The sequence below is a fragment of the Lampris incognitus genome, chromosome 17 (assembly GCF_029633865.1).
Source record: "Lampris incognitus isolate fLamInc1 chromosome 17, fLamInc1.hap2, whole genome shotgun sequence".
NCBI lineage: Eukaryota > Metazoa > Chordata > Actinopteri > Lampriformes > Lampridae > Lampris > Lampris incognitus.
In genome coordinates this window covers 44,680,595-44,701,637 of record NC_079227.1, presented here as the reverse complement: position 1 = coordinate 44,701,637, position 21,043 = coordinate 44,680,595, and positions in this window count along the sequence as shown.

Here is a 21,043-nt window from a genome sequence, read left to right as displayed (position 1 = left end):
TTGCTTAAAACACGATTTCTCGACCAGAAAATGCTTTTTCAAAAAAGCCATGTTCCCATGGCGAGAGACTCGTTTTCTGTGAGAAAATGCATTAAAAGGAGGGATTTCATCAGAAACACTATAAATACATATTGTACTTGTCTGAAAACGCACAGAACCTTGAAATAGAAGGTTTCTCACCAAAAAACACATTGGTGAAACCCCTATCTTAAGGCTCTGAGTGTTTGCACACATGTACAAACAGGCATGTTTAAACTATAACGTTTTTAGTGAAATCATGTTTCTCTCGAGGAGAAAACGCGTTTAAAGCCATAAAAAGATCTCACTGTGTTTTGGCATTGACCAAGCTACCAACAACCTAAAAAATGATCAGAACTGGAGAAATTACACATTGACATTGGGTGAAATCATGTAACTCTTAAGGACGTGTTGCAGACTTGTTGAATAGATTCATTTTTCTTGTTTTGTTTGTTTTTGATGAAATTGTGCTTTTCTCGTCGAGAAAAGGCGTTTAACGCGATAAAAAGGTTTAGTGCGTTATGAATACGGGCTAGCTTACCAAAAGTACAAATGTGAACCAAATAAGGCCGGGAGTCGTTTTTATTGCTTAAAACACGATTTCTCGACCAGAAAATGCTTTTTCAAAAAAGCCATGTTCCCATGGCGAGAGACTCGTTTTCTGTGAGAAAATGCATTAAAAGGAGGGATTTCATCAGAAACACTATAAATACATGTTGTACTTGTCTGAAAACGCACAGAACCTTGAAATAGAAGGTTTCTCACCAAAAAACACATTGGTGAAACCCCTATCTTAAGGCTCTGAGTGTTTGCACACATGTACAAACAGGCATGTTTAAACTATAACGTTTTTAGTGAAATCATGTTTCTCTCGAGGAGAAAACGCGTTTAAAGCCATAAAAAGATCTCACTGTGTTTTGGCATTGACCAAGCTACCAAAACAACCTAAAAAATGATCAGAACTGGAGAAATTACACATTGACATTGGGTGAAATCATGTAACTCTTAAGGACGTGTTGCAGACTTGTTGAATAGATTCATTTTTCTTGTTTTGTTTGTTTTTGATGAAATTGTGCTTTTCTCGTCGAGAAAAGGCGTTTAACGCGATAAAAAGGTTTAGTGCGTTATGAATACGGGCTAGCTTACCAAAAGTACAAATGTGAACTAAATAAGGCCGGGAGTCGTTTTTATTGCTTAAAACACGATTTCTCGACCAGAATATGCTTTTTCAAAAAAGCCATGTTCCCATGGCGAGAGACTCGTTTTCTGTGAGAAAATGCATTAAAAGGAGGGATTTCATCAGAAACACTATAAATACATATTGTACTTGTCTGAAAACGCACAGAACCTTGAAATAGAAGGTTTCTCACCAAAAAACACATTGGTGAAACCCCTATCTTAAGGCTCTGAGTGTTTGCACACATGTACAAACAGGCATGTTTAAACTATAACGTTTTTAGTGAAATCATGTTTCTCTCGAGGAGAAAACGCGTTTAAAGCCATAAAAAGATCTCACTGTGTTTTGGCATTGACCAAGCTACCAAAACAACCTAAAAAATGATCAGAACTGGAGAAATTACACATTGACATTGGGTGAAATCATGTAACTCTTAAGGACGTGTTGCAGACTTGTTGAATAGATTCATTTTTCTTGTTTTGTTTGTTTTTGATGAAATTGTGCTTTTCTCGTCGAGAAAAGGCGTTTAACGCGATAAAAAGGTTTAGTGCGTTATGAATACGGGCTAGCTTACCAAAAGTACAAATGTGAACTAAATAAGGCCGGGAGTCGTTTTTATTGCTTAAAACACGATTTCTCGACCAGAATATGCTTTTTCAAAAAAGCCATGTTCCCATGGCGAGAGACTCGTTTTCTGTGAGAAAATGCATTAAAAGGAGGGATTTCATCAGAAACACTATAAATACATATTGTACTTGTCTGAAAACGCACAGAACCTTGAAATAGAAGGTTTCTCACCAAAAAACACATTGGTGAAACCCCTATCTTAAGGCTCTGAGTGTTTGCACACATGTACAAACAGGCATGTTTAAACTATAACGTTTTTAGTGAAATCATGTTTCTCTCGAGGAGAAAACGCGTTTAAAGCCATAAAAAGATCTCACTGTGTTTTGGCATTGACCAAGCTACCAACAACCTAAAAAATGATCAGAACTGGAGAAATTACACATTGACATTGGGTGAAATCATGTAACTCTTAAGGACGTGTTGCAGACTTGTTGAATAGATTCATTTTTCTTGTTTTGTTTGTTTTTGATGAAATTGTGCTTTTCTCGTCGAGAAAAGGCGTTTAACGCGATAAAAAGGTTTAGTGCGTTATGAATACGGGCTAGCTTACCAAAAGTACAAATGTGAACTAAATAAGGCCGGGAGTCGTTTTTATTGCTTAAAACACGATTTCTCGACCAGAATATGCTTTTTCAAAAAAGCCATGTTCCCATGGCGAGAGACTCGTTTTCTGTGAGAAAATGCATTAAAAGGAGGGATTTCATCAGAAACACTATAAATACATATTGTACTTGTCTGAAAACGCACAGAACCTTGAAATAGAAGGTTTCTCACCAAAAAACACATTGGTGAAACCCCTATCTTAAGGCTCTGAGTGTTTGCACACATGTACAAACAGGCATGTTTAAACTATAACGTTTTTAGTGAAATCATGTTTCTCTCGAGGAGAAAACGCGTTTAAAGCCATAAAAAGATCTCACTGTGTTTTGGCATTGACCAAGCTACCAACAACCTAAAAAATGATCAGAACTGGAGAAATTACACATTGACATTGGGTGAAATCATGTAACTCTTAAGGACGTGTTGCAGACTTGTTGAATAGATTCATTTTTCTTGTTTTGTTTGTTTTTGATGAAATTGTGCTTTTCTCGTCGAGAAAAGGCGTTTAACGCGATAAAAAGGTTTAGTGCGTTATGAATACGGGCTAGCTTACCAAAAGTACAAATGTGAACTAAATAAGGCCGGGAGTCGTTTTTATTGCTTAAAACACGATTTCTCGACCAGAATATGCTTTTTCAAAAAAGCCATGTTCCCATGGCGAGAGACTCGTTTTCTGTGAGAAAATGCATTAAAAGGAGGGATTTCATCAGAAACACTATAAATACATATTGTACTTGTCTGAAAACGCACAGAACCTTGAAATAGAAGGTTTCTCACCAAAAAACACATTGGTGAAACCCCTATCTTAAGGCTCTGAGTGTTTGCACACATGTACAAACAGGCATGTTTAAACTATAACGTTTTTAGTGAAATCATGTTTCTCTCGAGGAGAAAACGCGTTTAAAGCCATAAAAAGATCTCACTGTGTTTTGGCATTGACCAAGCTACCAAAACAACCTAAAAAATGATCAGAACTGGAGAAATTACACATTGACATTGGGTGAAATCATGTAACTCTTAAGGACGTGTTGCAGACTTGTTGAATAGATTCATTTTTCTTGTTTTGTTTGTTTTTGATGAAATTGTGCTTTTCTCGTCGAGAAAAGGCGTTTAACGCGATAAAAAGGTTTAGTGCGTTATGAATACGGGCTAGCTTACCAAAAGTACAAATGTGAACTAAATAAGGCCGGGAGTCGTTTTTATTGCTTAAAACACGATTTCTCGACCAGAATATGCTTTTTCAAAAAAGCCATGTTCCCATGGCGAGAGACTCGTTTTCTGTGAGAAAATGCATTAAAAGGAGGGATTTCATCAGAAACACTATAAATACATATTGTACTTGTCTGAAAACGCACAGAACCTTGAAATAGAAGGTTTCTCACCAAAAAACACATTGGTGAAACCCCTATCTTAAGGCTCTGAGTGTTTGCACACATGTACAAACAGGCATGTTTAAACTATAACGTTTTTAGTGAAATCATGTTTCTCTCGAGGAGAAAACGCGTTTAAAGCCATAAAAAGATCTCACTGTGTTTTGGCATTGACCAAGCTACCAAAACAACCTAAAAAATGATCAGAACTGGAGAAATTACACATTGACATTGGGTGAAATCATGTAACTCTTAAGGACGTGTTGCAGACTTGTTGAATAGATTCATTTTTCTTGTTTTGTTTGTTTTTGATGAAATTGTGCTTTTCTCGTCGAGAAAAGGCGTTTAACGCGATAAAAAGGTTTAGTGCGTTATGAATACGGGCTAGCTTACCAAAAGTACAAATGTGAACTAAATAAGGCCGGGAGTCGTTTTTATTGCTTAAAACACGATTTCTCGACCAGAAAATGCTTTTTCAAAAAAGCCATGTTCCCATGGCGAGAGACTCGTTTTCTGTGAGAAAATGCATTAAAAGGAGGGATTTCATCAGAAACACTATAAATACATATTGTAACTTGTCTGAAAACGCACAGAACCTTGAAATAGAAGGTTTCTCACCAAAAAACACATTGGTGAAACCCCTATCTTAAGGCTCTGAGTGTTTGCACACATGTACAAACAGGCATGTTTAAACTATAACGTTTTTAGTGAAATCATGTTTCTCTCGAGGAGAAAACGCGTTTAAAGCCATAAAAAGATCTCACTGTGTTTTGGCATTGACCAAGCTACCAAAACAACCTAAAAAATGATCAGAACTGGAGAAATTACACATTGACATTGGGTGAAATCATGTAACTCTTAAGGACGTGTTGCAGACTTGTTGAATAGATTCATTTTTCTTGTTTTGTTTGTTTTTGATGAAATTGTGCTTTTCTCGTCGAGAAAAGGCGTTTAACGCGATAAAAAGGTTTAGTGCGTTATGAATACGGGCTAGCTTACCAAAAGTACAAATGTGAACTAAATAAGGCCGGGAGTCGTTTTTATTGCTTAAAACACGATTTCTCGACCAGAATATGCTTTTTCAAAAAAGCCATGTTCCCATGGCGAGAGACTCGTTTTCTGTGAGAAAATGCATTAAAAGGAGGGATTTCATCAGAAACACTATAAATACATATTGTACTTGTCTGAAAACGCACAGAACCTTGAAATAGAAGGTTTCTCACCAAAAAACACATTGGTGAAACCCCTATCTTAAGGCTCTGAGTGTTTGCACACATGTACAAACAGGCATGTTTAAACTATAACGTTTTTAGTGAAATCATGTTTCTCTCGAGGAGAAAACGCGTTTAAAGCCATAAAAAGATCTCACTGTGTTTTGGCATTGACCAAGCTACCAAAACAACCTAAAAAATGATCAGAACTGGAGAAATTACACATTGACATTGGGTGAAATCATGTAACTCTTAAGGACGTGTTGCAGACTTGTTGAATAGATTCATTTTTCTTGTTTTGTTTGTTTTTGATGAAATTGTGCTTTTCTCGTCGAGAAAAGGCGTTTAACGCGATAAAAAGGTTTAGTGCGTTATGAATACGGGCTAGCTTACCAAAAGTACAAATGTGAACTAAATAAGGCCGGGAGTCGTTTTTATTGCTTAAAACACGATTTCTCGACCAGAATATGCTTTTTCAAAAAAGCCATGTTCCCATGGCGAGAGACTCGTTTTCTGTGAGAAAATGCATTAAAAGGAGGGATTTCATCAGAAACACTATAAATACATATTGTACTTGTCTGAAAACGCACAAAACCTTGAAATAGAAGGTTTCTCACCAAAAAACACATTGGTGAAACCCCTATCTTAAGGCTCTGAGTGTTTGCACACATGTACAAACAGGCATGTTTAAACTATAACGTTTTTAGTGAAATCATGTTTCTCTCGAGGAGAAAACGCGTTTAAAGCCATAAAAAGATCTCACTGTGTTTTGGCATTGACCAAGCTACCAACAACCTAAAAAATGATCAGAACTGGAGAAATTACACATTGACATTGGGTGAAATCATGTAACTCTTAAGGACGTGTTGCAGACTTGTTGAATAGATTCATTTTTCTTGTTTTGTTTGTTTTTGATGAAATTGTGCTTTTCTCGTCGAGAAAAGGCGTTTAACGCGATAAAAAGGTTTAGTGCGTTATGAATACGGGCTAGCTTACCAAAAGTACAAATGTGAACTAAATAAGGCCGGGAGTCGTTTTTATTGCTTAAAACACGATTTCTCGACCAGAATATGCTTTTTCAAAAAAGCCATGTTCCCATGGCGAGAGACTCGTTTTCTGTGAGAAAATGCATTAAAAGGAGGGATTTCATCAGAAACACTATAAATACATATTGTACTTGTCTGAAAACGCACAGAACCTTGAAATAGAAGGTTTCTCACCAAAAAACACATTGGTGAAACCCCTATCTTAAGGCTCTGAGTGTTTGCACACATGTACAAACAGGCATGTTTAAACTATAACGTTTTTAGTGAAATCATGTTTCTCTCGAGGAGAAAACGCGTTTAAAGCCATAAAAAGATCTCACTGTGTTTTGGCATTGACCAAGCTACCAAAACAACCTAAAAAATGATCAGAACTGGAGAAATTACACATTGACATTGGGTGAAATCATGTAACTCTTAAGGACGTGTTGCAGACTTGTTGAATAGATTCATTTTTCTTGTTTTGTTTGTTTTTGATGAAATTGTGCTTTTCTCGTCGAGAAAAGGCGTTTAACGCGATAAAAAGGTTTAGTGCGTTATGAATACGGGCTAGCTTACCAAAAGTACAAATGTGAACTAAATAAGGCCGGGAGTCGTTTTTATTGCTTAAAACACGATTTCTCGACCAGAATATGCTTTTTCAAAAAAGCCATGTTCCCATGGCGAGAGACTCGTTTTCTGTGAGAAAATGCATTAAAAGGAGGGATTTCATCAGAAACACTATAAATACATATTGTACTTGTCTGAAAACGCACAGAACCTTGAAATAGAAGGTTTCTCACCAAAAAACACATTGGTGAAACCCCTATCTTAAGGCTCTGAGTGTTTGCACACATGTACAAACAGGCATGTTTAAACTATAACGTTTTTAGTGAAATCATGTTTCTCTCGAGGAGAAAACGCGTTTAAAGCCATAAAAAGATCTCACTGTGTTTTGGCATTGACCAAGCTACCAAAACAACCTAAAAAATGATCAGAACTGGAGAAATTACACATTGACATTGGGTGAAATCATGTAACTCTTAAGGACGTGTTGCAGACTTGTTGAATAGATTCATTTTTCTTGTTTTGTTTGTTTTTGATGAAATTGTGCTTTTCTCGTCGAGAAAAGGCGTTTAACGCGATAAAAAGGTTTAGTGCGTTATGAATACGGGCTAGCTTACCAAAAGTACAAATGTGAACTAAATAAGGCCGGGAGTCGTTTTTATTGCTTAAAACACGATTTCTCGACCAGAATATGCTTTTTCAAAAAAGCCATGTTCCCATGGCGAGAGACTCGTTTTCTGTGAGAAAATGCATTAAAAGGAGGGATTTCATCAGAAACACTATAAATACATATTGTACTTGTCTGAAAACGCACAGAACCTTGAAATAGAAGGTTTCTCACCAAAAAACACATTGGTGAAACCCCTATCTTAAGGCTCTGAGTGTTTGCACACATGTACAAACAGGCATGTTTAAACTATAACGTTTTTAGTGAAATCATGTTTCTCTCGAGGAGAAAACGCGTTTAAAGCCATAAAAAGATCTCACTGTGTTTTGGCATTGACCAAGCTACCAAAACAACCTAAAAAATGATCAGAACTGGAGAAATTACACATTGACATTGGGTGAAATCATGTAACTCTTAAGGACGTGTTGCAGACTTGTTGAATAGATTCATTTTTCTTGTTTTGTTTGTTTTTGATGAAATTGTGCTTTTCTCGTCGAGAAAAGGCGTTTAACGCGATAAAAAGGTTTAGTGCGTTATGAATACGGGCTAGCTTACCAAAAGTACAAATGTGAACTAAATAAGGCCGGGAGTCGTTTTTATTGCTTAAAACACGATTTCTCGACCAGAATATGCTTTTTCAAAAAAGCCATGTTCCCATGGCGAGAGACTCGTTTTCTGTGAGAAAATGCATTAAAAGGAGGGATTTCATCAGAAACACTATAAATACATATTGTACTTGTCTGAAAACGCACAGAACCTTGAAATAGAAGGTTTCTCACCAAAAAACACATTGGTGAAACCCCTATCTTAAGGCTCTGAGTGTTTGCACACATGTACAAACAGGCATGTTTAAACTATAACGTTTTTAGTGAAATAATGTTTCTCTCGAGGAGAAAACGCGTTTAAAGCCATAAAAAGATCTCACTGTGTTTTGGCATTGACCAAGCTACCAAAACAACCTAAAAAATGATCAGAACTGGAGAAATTACACATTGACATTGGGTGAAATCATGTAACTCTTAAGGACGTGTTGCAGACTTGTTGAATAGATTCATTTTTCTTGTTTTGTTTGTTTTTGATGAAATTGTGCTTTTCTCGTCGAGAAAAGGCGTTTAACGCGATAAAAAGGTTTAGTGCGTTATGAATACGGGCTAGCTTACCAAAAGTACAAATGTGAACTAAATAAGGCCGGGAGTCGTTTTTATTGCTTAAAACACGATTTCTCGACCAGAATATGCTTTTTCAAAAAAGCCATGTTCCCATGGCGAGAGACTCGTTTTCTGTGAGAAAATGCATTAAAAGGAGGGATTTCATCAGAAACACTATAAATACATATTGTACTTGTCTGAAAACGCACAGAACCTTGAAATAGAAGGTTTCTCACCAAAAAACACATTGGTGAAACCCCTATCTTAAGGCTCTGAGTGTTTGCACACATGTACAAACAGGCATGTTTAAACTATAACGTTTTTAGTGAAATCATGTTTCTCTCGAGGAGAAAACGCGTTTAAAGCCATAAAAAGATCTCACTGTGTTTTGGCATTGACCAAGCTACCAACAACCTAAAAAATGATCAGAACTGGAGAAATTACACATTGACATTGGGTGAAATCATGTAACTCTTAAGGACGTGTTGCAGACTTGTTGAATAGATTCATTTTTCTTGTTTTGTTTGTTTTTGATGAAATTGTGCTTTTCTCGTCGAGAAAAGGCGTTTAACGCGATAAAAAGGTTTAGTGCGTTATGAATACGGGCTAGCTTACCAAAAGTACAAATGTGAACCAAATAAGGCCGGGAGTCGTTTTTATTGCTTAAAACACGATTTCTCGACCAGAAAATGCTTTTTCAAAAAAGCCATGTTCCCATGGCGAGAGACTCGTTTTCTGTGAGAAAATGCATTAAAAGGAGGGATTTCATCAGAAACACTATAAATACATATTGTACTTGTCTGAAAACGCACAGAACCTTGAAATAGAAGGTTTCTCACCAAAAAACACATTGGTGAAACCCCTATCTTAAGGCTCTGAGTGTTTGCACACATGTACAAACAGGCATGTTTAAACTATAACGTTTTTAGTGAAATAATGTTTCTCTCGAGGAGAAAACGCGTTTAAAGCCATAAAAAGATCTCACTGTGTTTTGGCATTGACCAAGCTACCAACAACCTAAAAAATGATCAGAACTGGAGAAATTACACATTGACATTGGGTGAAATCATGTAACTCTTAAGGACGTGTTGCAGACTTGTTGAATAGATTCATTTTTCTTGTTTTGTTTGTTTTTGATGAAATTGTGCTTTTCTCGTCGAGAAAAGGCGTTTAACGCGATAAAAAGGTTTAGTGCGTTATGAATACGGGCTAGCTTACCAAAAGTACAAATGTGAACCAAATAAGGCCGGGAGTCGTTTTTATTGCTTAAAACACGATTTCTCGACCAGAATATGCTTTTTCAAAAAAGCCATGTTCCCATGGCGAGAGACTCGTTTTCTGTGAGAAAATGCATTAAAAGGAGGGATTTCATCAGAAACACTATAAATACATATTGTACTTGTCTGAAAACGCACAGAACCTTGAAATAGAAGGTTTCTCACCAAAAAACACATTGGTGAAACCCCTATCTTAAGGCTCTGAGTGTTTGCACACATGTACAAACAGGCATGTTTAAACTATAAATTTTTTAGTGAAATCATGTTTCTCTCGAGGAGAAAACGCGTTTAAAGCCATAAAAAGATCTCACTGTGTTTTGGCATTGACCAAGCTACCAACAACCTAAAAAATGATCAGAACTGGAGAAATTACACATTGACATTGGGTGAAATCATGTAACTCTTAAGGACGTGTTGCAGACTTCTTGAATAGATTCATTTTTCTTGTTTTGTTTGTTTTTGATGAAATTGTGCTTTTCTCGTCGAGAAAAGGCGTTTAACGCGATAAAAAGGTTTAGTGCGTTATGAATACGGGCTAGCTTACCAAAAGTACAAATGTGAACTAAATAAGGCCGGGAGTCGTTTTTATTGCTTAAAACACGATTTCTCGACCAGAATATGCTTTTTCAAAAAAGCCATGTTCCCATGGCGAGAGACTCGCTTTCTGTGAGAAAATGCATTAAAAGGAGGGATTTCATCAGAAACACTATAAATACATATTGTACTTGTCTGAAAACGCACAAAACCTTGAAATAGAAGGTTTCTCACCAAAAAACACATTGGTGAAACCCCTATCTTAAGGCTCTGAGTGTTTGCACACATGTACAAACAGGCATGTTTAAACTATAACGTTTTTAGTGAAATCATGTTTCTCTCGAGGAGAAAACGCGTTTAAAGCCATAAAAAGATCTCACTGTGTTTTGGCATTGACCAAGCTACCAACAACCTAAAAAATGATCAGAACTGGAGAAATTACACATTGACATTGGGTGAAATCATGTAACTCTTAAGGACGTGTTGCAGACTTGTTGAATAGATTCATTTTTCTTGTTTTGTTTGTTTTTGATGAAATTGTGCTTTTCTCGTCGAGAAAAGGCGTTTAACGCGATAAAAAGGTTTAGTGCGTTATGAATACGGGCTAGTTTACCAAAAGTACAAATGTGAACTAAATAAGGCCGGGAGTCGTTTTTATTGCTTAAAACACGATTTCTCGACCAGAATATGCTTTTTCAAAAAAGCCATGTTCCCATGGCGAGAGACTCGTTTTCTGTGAGAAAATGCATTAAAAGGAGGGATTTCATCAGAAACACTATAAATACATATATACTTGTCTGAAAACGCACAGGACCTTGAAATAGAAGGTTTCTCACCAAAAAACACATTGGTAAAACCCCTATCTTAAGGCTCTGAGTGTTTGCACACATGTACAAACAGGCATGTTTAAACTATAACGTTTTTAGTGAAATCATGTTTCTCTCGAGGAGAAAACGCGTTTAAAGCCATAAAAAGATCTCACTGTGTTTTGGCATTGACCAAGCTACCAACAACCTAAAAAATGATCAGAACTGGAGAAATTACACATTGACATTGGGTGAAATCATGTAACTCTTAAGGACGTGTTGCAGACTTCTTGAATAGATTCATTTTTCTTGTTTTGTTTGTTTTTGATGAAATTGTGCTTTTCTCGTCGAGAAAAGGCGTTTAACGCGATAAAAAGGTTTAGTGCGTTATGAATACGGGCTAGCTTACCAAAAGTACAAATGTGAACCAAATAAGGCCGGGAGTCGTTTTTATTGCTTAAAACACGATTTCTCGACCAGAATATGCTTTTTCAAAAAAGCCATGTTCCCATGGCGAGAGACTCGTTTTCTGTGAGAAAATGCATTAAAAGGAGGGATTTCATCAGAAACACTATAAATACATATTGTACTTGTCTGAAAACGCACAGAACCTTGAAATAGAAGGTTTCTCACCAAAAAACACATTGGTGAAACCCCTATCTTAAGGCTCTGAGTGTTTGCACACATGTACAAACAGGCATGTTTAAACTATAAATTTTTTAGTGAAATCATGTTTCTCTCGAGGAGAAAACGCGTTTAAAGCCATAAAAAGATCTCACTGTGTTTTGGCATTGACCAAGCTACCAACAACCTAAAAAATGATCAGAACTGGAGAAATTACACATTGACATTGGGTGAAATCATGTAACTCTTAAGGACGTGTTGCAGACTTCTTGAATAGATTCATTTTTCTTGTTTTGTTTGTTTTTGATGAAATTGTGCTTTTCTCGTCGAGAAAAGGCGTTTAACGCGATAAAAAGGTTTAGTGCGTTATGAATACGGGCTAGCTTACCAAAAGTACAAATGTGAACTAAATAAGGCCGGGAGTCGTTTTTATTGCTTAAAACACGATTTCTCGACCAGAATATGCTTTTTCAAAAAAGCCATGTTCCCATGGCGAGAGACTCGCTTTCTGTGAGAAAATGCATTAAAAGGAGGGATTTCATCAGAAACACTATAAATACATATTGTACTTGTCTGAAAACGCACAAAACCTTGAAATAGAAGGTTTCTCACCAAAAAACACATTGGTGAAACCCCTATCTTAAGGCTCTGAGTGTTTGCACACATGTACAAACAGGCATGTTTAAACTATAACGTTTTTAGTGAAATCATGTTTCTCTCGAGGAGAAAACGCGTTTAAAGCCATAAAAAGATCTCACTGTGTTTTGGCATTGACCAAGCTACCAACAACCTAAAAAATGATCAGAACTGGAGAAATTACACATTGACATTGGGTGAAATCATGTAACTCTTAAGGACGTGTTGCAGACTTGTTGAATAGATTCATTTTTCTTGTTTTGTTTGTTTTTGATGAAATTGTGCTTTTCTCGTCGAGAAAAGGCGTTTAACGCGATAAAAAGGTTTAGTGCGTTATGAATACGGGCTAGTTTACCAAAAGTACAAATGTGAACTAAATAAGGCCGGGAGTCGTTTTTATTGCTTAAAACACGATTTCTCGACCAGAATATGCTTTTTCAAAAAAGCCATGTTCCCATGGCGAGAGACTCGTTTTCTGTGAGAAAATGCATTAAAAGGAGGGATTTCATCAGAAACACTATAAATACATATATACTTGTCTGAAAACGCACAGGACCTTGAAATAGAAGGTTTCTCACCAAAAAACACATTGGTAAAACCCCTATCTTAAGGCTCTGAGTGTTTGCACACATGTACAAACAGGCATGTTTAAACTATAACGTTTTTAGTGAAATCATGTTTCTCTCGAGGAGAAAACGCGTTTAAAGCCATAAAAAGATCTCACTGTGTTTTGGCATTGACCAAGCTACCAACCACCTAAAAAATGATCAGAACTGGAGAAATTACACATTGACATTGGGTGAAATCATGTAACTCTTAAGGACGTGTTGCAGACTTGTTGAATAGATTCATTTTTCTTGTTTTGTTTGTTTTTGATGAAATTGTGCTTTTCTCGTCGAGAAAAGGCGTTTAACGCGATAAAAAGGTTTAGTGCGTTATGAATACGGGCTAGCTTACCAAAAGTACAAATGTGAACCAAATAAGGCCGGGAGTCGTTTTTATTGCTTAAAACACGATTTCTCGACCAGAAAATGCTTTTTCAAAAAAGCCATGTTCCCATGGCGAGAGACTCGTTTTCTGTGAGAAAATGCATTAAAAGGAGGGATTTCATCAGAAACACTATAAATACATATTGTACTTGTCTGAAAACGCACAGAACCTTGAAATAGAAGGTTTCTCACCAAAAAACACATTGGTGAAACCCCTATCTTAAGGCTCTGAGTGTTTGCACACATGTACAAACAGGCATGTTTAAACTATAACGTTTTTAGTGAAATCATGTTTCTCTCGAGGAGAAAACGCGTTTAAAGCCATAAAAAGATCTCACTGTGTTTTGGCATTGACCAAGCTACCAACCACCTAAAAAATGATCAGAACTGGAGAAATTACACATTGACATTGGGTGAAATCATGTAACTCTTAAGGACGTGTTGCAGACTTGTTGAATAGATTCATTTTTCTTGTTTTGTTTGTTTTTGATGAAATTGTGCTTTTCTCGTCGAGAAAAGGCGTTTAACGCGATAAAAAGGTTTAGTGCGTTATGAATACGGGCTAGCTTACCAAAAGTACAAATGTGAACCAAATAAGGCCGGGAGTCGTTTTTATTGCTTAAAACACGATTTCTCGACCAGAAAATGCTTTTTCAAAAAAGCCATGTTCCCATGGCGAGAGACTCGTTTTCTGTGAGAAAATGCATTAAAAGGAGGGATTTCATCAGAAACACTATAAATACATATTGTACTTGTCTGAAAACGCACAGAACCTTGAAATAGAAGGTTTCTCACCAAAAAACACATTGGTGAAACCCCTATCTTAAGGCTCTGAGTGTTTGCACACATGTACAAACAGGCATGTTTAAACTATAACGTTTTTAGTGAAATAATGTTTCTCTCGAGGAGAAAACGCGTTTAAAGCCATAAAAAGATCTCACTGTGTTTTGGCATTGACCAAGCTACCAACAACCTAAAAAATGATCAGAACTGGAGAAATTACACATTGACATTGGGTGAAATCATGTAACTCTTAAGGACGTGTTGCAGACTTGTTGAATAGATTCATTTTTCTTGTTTTGTTTGTTTTTGATGAAATTGTGCTTTTCTCGTCGAGAAAAGGCGTTTAACGCGATAAAAAGGTTTAGTGCGTTATGAATACGGGCTAGCTTACCAAAAGTACAAATGTGAACCAAATAAGGCCGGGAGTCGTTTTTATTGCTTAAAACACGATTTCTCGACCAGAATATGCTTTTTCAAAAAAGCCATGTTCCCATGGCGAGAGACTCGTTTTCTGTGAGAAAATGCATTAAAAGGAGGGATTTCATCAGAAACACTATAAATACATATTGTACTTGTCTGAAAACGCACAGAACCTTGAAATAGAAGGTTTCTCACCAAAAAACACATTGGTGAAACCCCTATCTTAAGGCTCTGAGTGTTTGCACACATGTACAAACAGGCATGTTTAAACTATAAATTTTTTAGTGAAATCATGTTTCTCTCGAGGAGAAAACGCGTTTAAAGCCATAAAAAGATCTCACTGTGTTTTGGCATTGACCAAGCTACCAACAACCTAAAAAATGATCAGAACTGGAGAAATTACACATTGACATTGGGTGAAATCATGTAACTCTTAAGGACGTGTTGCAGACTTCTTGAATAGATTCATTTTTCTTGTTTTGTTTGTTTTTGATGAAATTGTGCTTTTCTCGTCGAGAAAAGGCGTTTAACGCGATAAAAAGGTTTAGTGCGTTATGAATACGGGCTAGCTTACCAAAAGTACAAATGTGAACTAAATAAGGCCGGGAGTCGTTTTTATTGCTTAAAACACGATTTCTCGACCAGAATATGCTTTTTCAAAAAAGCCATGTTCCCATGGCGAGAGACTCGCTTTCTGTGAGAAAATGCATTAAAAGGAGGGATTTCATCAGAAACACTATAAATACATATTGTACTTGTCTGAAAACGCACAAAACCTTGAAATAGAAGGTTTCTCACCAAAAAACACATTGGTGAAACCCCTATCTTAAGGCTCTGAGTGTTTGCACACATGTACAAACAGGCATGTTTAAACTATAACGTTTTTAGTGAAATCATGTTTCTCTCGAGGAGAAAACGCGTTTAAAGCCATAAAAAGATCTCACTGTGTTTTGGCATTGACCAAGCTACCAACCACCTAAAAAATGATCAGAACTGGAGAAATTACACATTGACATTGGGTGAAATCATGTAACTCTTAAGGACGTGTTGCAGACTTCTTGAATAGATTCATTTTTCTTGTTTTGTTTGTTTTTGATGAAATTGTGCTTTTCTCGTCGAGAAAAGGCGTTTAACGCGATAAAAAGGTTTAGTGCGTTATGAATACGGGCTAGCTTACCAAAAGTACAAATGTGAACCAAATAAGGCCGGGAGTCGTTTTTATTGCTTAAAACACGATTTCTCGACCAGAATATGCTTTTTCAAAAAAGCCATGTTCCCATGGCGAGAGACTCGTTTTCTGTGAGAAAATGCATTAAAAGGAGGGATTTCATCAGAAACACTATAAATACATATTGTACTTGTCTGAAAACGCACAGAACCTTGAAATAGAAGGTTTCTCACCAAAAAACACATTGGTGAAACCCCTATCTTAAGGCTCTGAGTGTTTGCACACATGTACAAACAGGCATGTTTAAACTATAAATTTTTTAGTGAAATCATGTTTCTCTCGAGGAGAAAACGCGTTTAAAGCCATAAAAAGATCTCACTGTGTTTTGGCATTGACCAAGCTACCAACAACCTAAAAAATGATCAGAACTGGAGAAATTACACATTGACATTGGGTGAAATCATGTAACTCTTAAGGACGTGTTGCAGACTTCTTGAATAGATTCATTTTTCTTGTTTTGTTTGTTTTTGATGAAATTGTGCTTTTCTCGTCGAGAAAAGGCGTTTAACGCGATAAAAAGGTTTAGTGCGTTATGAATACGGGCTAGCTTACCAAAAGTACAAATGTGAACTAAATAAGGCCGGGAGTCGTTTTTATTGCTTAAAACACGATTTCTCGACCAGAATATGCTTTTTCAAAAAAGCCATGTTCCCATGGCGAGAGACTCGCTTTCTGTGAGAAAATGCATTAAAAGGAGGGATTTCATCAGAAACACTATAAATACATATTGTACTTGTCTGAAAACGCACAAAACCTTGAAATAGAAGGTTTCTCACCAAAAAACACATTGGTGAAACCCCTATCTTAAGGCTCTGAGTGTTTGCACACATGTACAAACAGGCATGTTTAAACTATAACGTTTTTAGTGAAATCATGTTTCTCTCGAGGAGAAAACGCGTTTAAAGCCATAAAAAGATCTCACTGTGTTTTGGCATTGACCAAGCTACCAACAACCTAAAAAATGATCAGAACTGGAGAAATTACACATTGACATTGGGTGAAATCATGTAACTCTTAAGGACGTGTTGCAGACTTGTTGAATAGATTCATTTTTCTTGTTTTGTTTGTTTTTGATGAAATTGTGCTTTTCTCGTCGAGAAAAGGCGTTTAACGCGATAAAAAGGTTTAGTGCGTTATGAATACGGGCTAGTTTACCAAAAGTACAAATGTGAACTAAATAAGGCCGGGAGTCGTTTTTATTGCTTAAAACACGATTTCTCGACCAGAATATGCTTTTTCAAAAAAGCCATGTTCCCATGGCGAGAGACTCGTTTTCTGTGAGAAAATGCATTAAAAGGAGGGATTTCATCAGAAACACTATAAATACATATATACTTGTCTGAAAACGCACAGGACCTTGAAATAGAAGGTTTCTCACCAAAAAACACATTGGTAAAACCCCTATCTTAAGGCTCTGAGTGTTTGCACACATGTACAAACAGGCATGTTTAAACTATAACGTTTTTAGTGAAATCATGTTTCTCTCGAGGAGAAAACGCGTTTAAAGCCATAAAAAGATCTCACTGTGTTTTGGCATTGACCAAGCTACCAACCACCTAAAAAATGATCAGAACTGGAGAAATTACACATTGACATTGGGTGAAATCATGTAACTCTTAAGGACGTGTTGCAGACTTCTTGAATAGATTCATTTTTCTTGTTTTGTTTGTTTTTGATGAAATTGTGCTTTTCTCGTCGAGAAAAGGCGTTTAACGCGATAAAAAGGTTTAGTGCGTTATGAATACGGGCTAGCTTACCAAAAGTACAAATGTGAACCAAATAAGGCCGGGAGTCGTTTTTATTGCTTAAAACACGATTTCTCGACCAGAATATGCTTTTTCAAAAAAGCCATGTTCCCATGGCGAGAGACTCGTTTTCTGTGAGAAAATGCATTAAAAGGAGGGATTTCATCAGAAACACTATAAATACATATTGTACTTGTCTGAAAACGCACAGAACCTTGAAATAGAAGGTTTCTCACCAAAAAACACATTGGTGAAACCCCTATCTTAAGGCTCTGAGTGTTTGCACACATGTACAAACAGGCATGTTTAAACTATAAATTTTTTAGTGAAATCATGTTTCTCTCGAGGAGAAAACGCGTTTAAAGCCATAAAAAGATCTCACTGTGTTTTGGCATTGACCAAGCTACCAACAACCTAAAAAATGATCAGAACTGGAGAAATTACACATTGACATTGGGTGAAATCATGTAACTCTTAAGGACGTGTTGCAGACTTCTTGAATAGATTCATTTTTCTTGTTTTGTTTGTTTTTGATGAAATTGTGCTTTTCTCGTCGAGAAAAGGCGTTTAACGCGATAAAAAGGTTTAGTGCGTTATGAATACGGGCTAGCTTACCAAAAGTACAAATGTGAACTAAATAAGGCCGGGAGTCGTTTTTATTGCTTAAAACACGATTTCTCGACCAGAATATGCTTTTTCAAAAAAGCCATGTTCCCATGGCGAGAGACTCGCTTTCTGTGAGAAAATGCATTAAAAGGAGGGATTTCATCAGAAACACTATAAATACATATTGTACTTGTCTGAAAACGCACAAAACCTTGAAATAGAAGGTTTCTCACCAAAAAACACATTGGTGAAACCCCTATCTTAAGGCTCTGAGTGTTTGCACACATGTACAAACAGGCATGTTTAAACTATAACGTTTTTAGTGAAATCATGTTTCTCTCGAGGAGAAAACGCGTTTAAAGCCATAAAAAGATCTCACTGTGTTTTGGCATTGACCAAGCTACCAACAACCTAAAAAATGATCAGAACTGGAGAAATTACACATTGACATTGGGTGAAATCATGTAACTCTTAAGGACGTGTTGCAGACTTGTTGAATAGATTCATTTTTCTTGTTTTGTTTGTTTTTGATGAAATTGTGCTTTTCTCGTCGAGAAAAGGCGTTTAACGCGATAAAAAGGTTTAGTGCGTTATGAATACGGGCTAGTTTACCAAAAGTACAAATGTGAACTAAATAAGGCCGGGAGTCGTTTTTATTGCTTAAAACACGATTTCTCGACCAGAATATGCTTTTTCAAAAAAGCCATGTTCCCATGGCGAGAGACTCGTTTTCTGTGAGAAAATGCATTAAAAGGAGGGATTTCATCAGAAACACTATAAATACATATATACTTGTCTGAAAACGCACAGGACCTTGAAATAGAAGGTTTCTCACCAAAAAACACATTGGTAAAACCCCTATCTTAAGGCTCTGAGTGTTTGCACACATGTACAAACAGGCATGTTTAAACTATAACGTTTTTAGTGAAATCATGTTTCTCTCGAGGAGAAAACGCGTTTAAAGCCATAAAAAGATCTCACTGTGTTTTGGCATTGACCAAGCTACCAACCACCTAAAAAATGATCAGAACTGGAGAAATTACACATTGACATTGGGTGAAATCATGTAACTCTTAAGGACGTGTTGCAGAATTGTTGAATAGATTCATTTTTCTTGTTTTGTTTGTTTTTGATGAAATTGTGCTTTTCTCGTCGAGAAAAGGCGTTTAACGCGATAAAAAGGTTTAGTGCGTTATGAATACGGGCTAGCTTACCAAAAGTACAAATGTGAACCAAATAAGGCCGGGAGTCGTTTTTATTGCTTAAAACACGATTTCTCGACCAGAAAATGCTTTTTCAAAAAAGCCATGTTCCCATGGCGAGAGACTCGTTTTCTGTGAGAAAATGCATTAAAAGGAGGGATTTCATCAGAAACACTATAAATACATATTGTACTTGTCTGAAAACGCACAGAACCTTGAAATAGAAGGTTTCTCACCAAAAAACACATTGGTGAAACCCCTATCTTAAGGCTCTGAGTGTTTGCACACATGTACAAACAGGCATGTTTAAACTATAACGTTTTTAGTGAAATCATGTTTCTCTCGAGGAGAAAACGCGTTTAAAGCCATAAAAAGATCTCACTGTGTTTTGGCATTGACCAAGCTACCAACCACCTAAAAAATGATCAGAACTGGAGAAATTACACATTGACATTGGGTGAAATCATGTAACTCTTAAGGACGTGTTGCAGACTTGTTGAATAGATTCATTTTTCTTGTTTTGTTTGTTTTTGATGAAATTGTGCTTTTCTCGTCGAGAAAAGGCGTTTAACGCGATAAAAAGGTTTAGTGCGTTATGAATACGGGCTAGCTTACCAAAAGTACAAATGTGAACCAAATAAGGCCGGGAGTCGTTTTTATTGCTTAAAACACGATTTCTCGACCAGAAAATGCTTTTTCAAAAAAGCCATGTTCCCATGGCGAGAGACTCGTTTTCTGTGAGAAAATGCATTAAAAGGAGGGATTTCATCAGAAACACTATAAATACATATTGTACTTGTCTGAAAACGCACAGAACCTTGAAATAGAAGGTTTCTCACCAAAAAACACATTGGTGAAACCCCTATCTTAAGGCTCTGAGTGTTTGCACACATGTACAAACAGGCATGTTTAAACTATAACGTTTTTAGTGAAATAATGTTTCTCTCGAGGAGAAAACGCGTTTAAAGCCATAAAAAGATCTCACTGTGTTTTGGCATTGACCAAGCTACCAACAACCTAAAAAATGATCAGAACTGGAGAAATTACACATTGACATTGGGTGAAATCATGTAACTCTTAAGGACGTGTTGCAGACTTGTTGAATAGATTCATTTTTCTTGTTTTGTTTGTTTTTGATGAAATTGTGCTTTTCTCGTCGAGAAAAGGCGTTTAACGCGATAAAAAGGTTTAGTGCGTTATGAATACGGGCTAGCTTACCAAAAGTACAAATGTGAACCAAATAAGGCCGGGAGTCGTTTTTATTGCTTAAAACACGATTTCTCGACCAGAATATGCTTTTTCAAAAAAGCCATGTTCCCATGGCGAGAGACTCGTTTTCTGTGAGAAAATGCATTAAAAGGAGGGATTTCATCAGAAACACTATAAATACATATTGTACTTGTCTGAAAACGCACAGAACCTTGAAATAGAAGGTTTCTCACCAAAAAACACATTGGTGAAACCCCTATCTTAAGGCTCTGAGTGTTTGCACACATGTACAAACAGGCATGTTTAAACTATAAATTTTTTAGTGAAATCATGTTTCTCTCGAGGAGAAAACGCGTTTAAAGCCATAAAAAGATCTCACTGTGTTTTGGCATTGACCAAGCTACCAACAACCTAAAAAATGATCAGAACTGGAGAAATTACACATTGACATTGGGTGAAATCATGTAACTCTTAAGGACGTGTTGCAGACTTCTTGAATAGATTCATTTTTCTTGTTTTGTTTGTTTTTGATGAAATTGTGCTTTTCTCGTCGAGAAAAGGCGTTTAACGCGATAAA